Raw genomic sequence first — 5129 nt, 5'->3', positions numbered from 1 at the left:
TGAACTCCGGGAGTTGGTGATGGACAGGGAGGCCTGGCGTGCTGCGATTCATGGGGTCGCAAAGAGTCGGACACGACTGAGTGACTGAATTGAACTGATATGTATATTTTTATTGATTTTCTCTATTAATGTCTTCATGTACAATTAATAGAACAATGCCCACCTGAACACTGCTGAAAATAATGAATTCGATCTTTCTACCCCATCAGAATCTGCCAAATGCTAGCACTTTCCCATAAATCTCAGTTCCTACTAAATTATTCACATTTATTATATTAAAATTATTTAAGTGAACAATTTTATCTTGGTAAGCACTGACCCTCTGGGAGGGCAAGGTTATAGCACGTTCTTCTTTTCTGGGAATTGGGACCGGGAAACTTCCTCTTCTGTGGAACTGGGCTGGGGCATGTGGGCGTGACCCAGTCACTCAGTCATGTCTGACTCTCTGTGGCCCCATGGACTGCAGCCCACCAGGCTCCTCTGTCCATGGGATTCTCCAGGCAAGAATACTGGAGTGGGTTGCCGTGCCCTCCTGCAGGGGATCTTCCTGACCCAGGGACTGAACCCAGGTCTCCTGCGGCTCCTACATTGCTCTGGCTTGCAGATTCTTTACCGCTGAGGCACCGGGGAAGCCCGGTATCTTTTTCTTTTTTAAGGATTAAAGTTCAATGTTTCAAAAGATATTACACAAGTATCTATTAATTTATAAATAAATGGTCAGTATATGCACTGGTTTTAAAATATTTCATTTTAATAACTACCAAGCGTTCATTTCACGGGTCAGCCATTCTTTGTTTCATCTATTATGTATGAAGGACAAATCTGTCGGTCCAAATCGTGAATGTGTGTGTATGCTTGCTTGCTCAGTCGTGTCTGACTCTTTGTGGCCCTGTGAACTGCAGTCCGCCAGGCTCCTCTGTCCCTGGGATTTCCCAGGCAAGAATACTGGAGTGGGTTGCCGTTTCTTTTTCCAGAGGCTCTTCCTAACCTAGGGATAGAACTCACATCTCCTGTGTCTCCTGCATTGCAGGCAGATTCTTTACTAAGCCATCAGGGAAGCCCAAAAATCATGAGTACGTTCGTTTGAACAATTAAATAGGATTTTCTACCCCACGTAGGGTAAATGGGGCTTCAAAGCCCTCGCCACACCACATCGTGTGTGGAGTGACCGGTGGGCTGGCGCCTATGGCCAGCTCGCCCTAAGATGTCTTGCCCTGCACTTGTCCAGCTCTTTCCTTCAGGACGTGCTCCACAGCAAATGCCACGCCAGACGCTGTGCTCATGGCAAACTAGAGGCACCTGTGCTCGCAGCTACATGAAAAGAAAAAAATGGGCACTGAATTTCCCCGGCGAAGCTGGTGGCGCCCAGGAAACCCTTCCCTGCAGACGCCTCTTGAAACACGGTAAGAGAATCTACAGGTCAGGGTGCTGGGGGAGGGTGGGGAGGTCGGATGGTTAGGTGCAGCCTGGTTCCTGCTGATTCTACTGCAACAGCCTGCCTGACGTCAGTATCTATTAATTCAGTTGAATGTGGGAGTCTAGACCCTTCCAATGAAGGGGAAGATGGAAGCCGTGGAAAAGTAAAAGTAAGTTCGGGTTTAGCCAGTTAGGGGACTTCCCTGGCGGTCCGGCGCTTAAGGCTTTGTCTTCCAATACAGGGCGAGCAGGTTCAACCCTTAGTCGGGATCGAACCCCCGTCTCTTCCATCTCCTGCATTGCAGGCAGGTTCTTTACCAGCTGAGCCGCCTGGGAAGGCCACAGGATACCGCATCCCTCTCAATTAGCTTTGTGTTGCAGATGTGAGTCCTTGTGCCAAAGAGCCACAGGATGGACATTTGAGGTAAGATAGAAATCATATCTTAAATACACACATGAGGCCGTGGGGAGTCGTTTTCTAAGTTGGAAACTCACTCCATGTTTCTTACAAACAGAACTGTATAAAATCTGTCCAATCTCTCAAAGGTCAGTTATAAAAACCTGTCTTAGAGCAGACTTTTTGGCCTTCAGAGACTGAAGTTCTTAGTTCCTGGGCCTGAGGAAAGTCCATGAAAACCGGGGAAGCATGATATGACCTAAGGAAAATCGTGCTACCAGGTCGTAACCCACGAGAAGACAGCGTCTGAAAGTGGGGCGAGTGAGCCCAGACACCATCCAGTCCCCCCTCCAGGCCTGCCCCCACACGTCGTCCCACTTACAAAGCAGGGAAGCAGGACCAAAGGCCTAGAACTCAGAGCACTGCCATTCAGATCCGCCCTCCAGAGTCCAGCTAACACAGACTTCCAGAGTCCAAGGGCCTGTTTTATGAATAATGCAGGCACTTTCATGGGGTTGAGCCTTCGTGCAACTGATGCCAAGCTGGGCAGCACCATGTCTCTCAAATCCTGGTGAACTGCAGGTAAATAATGTGCATTGCATTCACTTCTAACCGGAAAAGTGAAAGTGAAACTGGCTCACTCGTGACTCTTTGTGAGCTCATGGACTCTACAGTCCATGGAATTCTCCAGGCCAGAGTACCGGAGTGGGGAGCCGTTCCCTTCTCCAGGGGATCTTCCCAACCCAGGGATCGAACCCAGGTCTCCCGAATTGCAGGCGGATTCTTTACCAGCTGAGCCACAAGGGAAACCAGAAGAGTTGATTAAAATTGGTTAAATATAGTAGCGGAAACAGAAAGACTTCTGAAGCATCTGGATCAGACAGACACCGAGCCAGGACAGAGCCTGGGGAGGGAGGCTGCCCTGGCCCCTCAGGGTCTCTCCCACCAGGAAAGTGGACCAGAGGATTTCCAAGCTCCATTTAACTCTGCAACTGTTCAAACTTCAAGAGTTTCACATCCTTGGTTATAAGAAAAATGAGATAACTAAATAAGTCCACTAAAGCCCTTAAGATCTTCAATGAATTCAGTCTCAGAGACAGAAAGTTTTTGTCCCCCCAAAAAGCCTATTTTAACTTCTTCGAAGCATGCAAAATTTACCAAGAGTATTTGCTGAACATTATTAAATATTTTTAAACGTTTCATTAAAAACTGGTTTTTTCCCCTATTTTTACTCTCTGTACCATTTTTAATCTACTTTAGCGACGGCATGCTATTTTGAGCAGGAAACCTATTCTTTAATGTCTATAAACTAGATCTCTTTTTATAATTCCCTCATAGGACCTGGTTCAAAGTCTATGGCACCTCAGTAATTGTTTGCCCCGCCCCAAAATAAAAGCATTAGTTAGGTGTTCGTATAAATTCCACACAGAAGGCAAGTCCTTTGTAGTCACTAAATTTCCTCGGAATATTTTCTCAAGAGCCTCACCCACAGCTTTAAAAAGGAGGGCAGGAAAAATGCCAGCTGCAATCTCCCACCCTCATTAGGGCCCCCTGTCAGAAATCGGTTAAGGAGCGGGGAATAAGGGGTAATTTTCCTTTAAAATGGAGAGGAGTTTCCTTTAGAAAGGAAATTCGCTGAGGAAGTTGTTTTAGAACAAATAACTGTTCGGGAGGAAGCCGGCAAAAGGTGGGAAGAGGTTCCCTTTGATTCCCCAGTCTGTGTATTTGGGCTCAGACCAGACAACATTTTATGCACATATTAATAGAATGCAAATGAGCCTCCCGCGAGGACAGTGGTATTTGGCACAAAGTATTGTCAACAGAAAGGGCTTGGGTGTATTTTTTTAATCCCATCAAGGTGCCCCGTCGCGGTGGGGGGGGTGGGTGGGTGGCGGTGTTGGGGGAGGTGGGGGACCCCGGTGCTTGGGAATGGATCCAGGTCTGACCTCCAGTTGGGCGGAGAGCAAAGCGCTTTTTCAGTCTCCACTTCAAGGCCCTCTCTGGAGCTGTGAGCATCCTCTTCAAAGTCCTCAGGTGCTACTGTTTACTCAGCTCTGCTCACCGGCAGCGAGGGCCCCCCAGAGTCACCTGGAGCTTCGGCCCACAGTGTGCGGCCCCCAGCGCCCCCCTCAAGCACCCCTCCAGGCGCTGACTCAACAGGTCTGGGGGGCCTTGGGGCTCTGCTTCCCCAGGGTGTTGCTCCCCCACCCCCCACCCCCAGGCCCAGGCTCGGAGGCTCACTGCTGTCAGCATCCATTTGATTCTCGGGTGAAAGGGGGATGCAGCATGGAGCTTCCTCTGCAGTGGGGTGAGGACAGTCTTATGCTCTTGCAAGCAGGGGCCAGTTCAGTCAGTTCTGTTCAGTTCAGTCGCTCAGTCGTATCCGACTCTTTGAGATCCCATGGACCACAACACGCCAGGCCTCCCTGTCCATCACCAACTCTCGGAGTTGACTCAAACTCATGTCCATTGAGTCAGTGATGCCATCCAGCCATCTCATCCTCTGTCATCCCCTTCTCCTCCTGCCCTCAATCTTTCCCAGCATCAGGATCTTTTCCAATGTATTGGAGTTTCTGCTTCAGCATCAGTCCTTCCACTGAATATCCAGGACCTCCTTTAGGATGGACTGGTTGGATCTCCTTGCAGGGGCCAGAGGGACGCCTAGAAAGCTCCACAGGGTGAAGCCTCTGGGCCGAGGTGGGGGTAGGGCAGGGGCCAGAGGTGGAGGAAGCCCACAATTTCCAGGTCCAGCCTTTGTCTTTGCACAGACTGCTTACTGGTACATACAGAGAAGTCGTTCAACCTCAGCCAATGCTGTCCCATCAGCTATAAGCACACTTCAGAGAAACACTGAAAGTGAAAACTGAAGTTGCTCAGTCGTGTCTGACTCTTTACTGTAGCCTACCAGGCTCCTCCATCCAGTCGTGTCTGACTCTTTACTGTAGCCCACCAGGCTCCTCCATCCATGGGATTTTCCAGGCAAGAGTACTGGAGTGGGTTGCCATTTCTTCCTCCAGGGGATCTTCCCAACCCAGAGATCGAACCTGGGTCTCCAGCATTGTAGGCAGATGCTTTAGGTCTGTGCCACCAGGGAAGCCCTCAAACACTAAGCGCTTTCTAGTCGTGCAGCTGCTCAATTCCTCTGAAGACACGGCTTAAATGCCCCCTCCGTGGCAGACCCTGTTCGGGGCTTTTGGGAGACACTGGGGATCAAGGCGAAGCACATAGACAAAGGCTTCCCTCCCATGGAACCAGCGGGGAGATAGACTGGGCAATGATCTGTGCAACTCGGGGTGCGGGGAGGGCGGGGGGCGGG

The sequence above is a fragment of the Bison bison genome, unplaced genomic scaffold (assembly GCF_000754665.1).
Source record: "Bison bison bison isolate TAMUID 2011002044 unplaced genomic scaffold, Bison_UMD1.0 scf7180017864122, whole genome shotgun sequence".
Lineage (NCBI taxonomy): Eukaryota > Metazoa > Chordata > Mammalia > Artiodactyla > Bovidae > Bison > Bison bison.
This window is presented reverse-complemented; position numbering follows the sequence as displayed.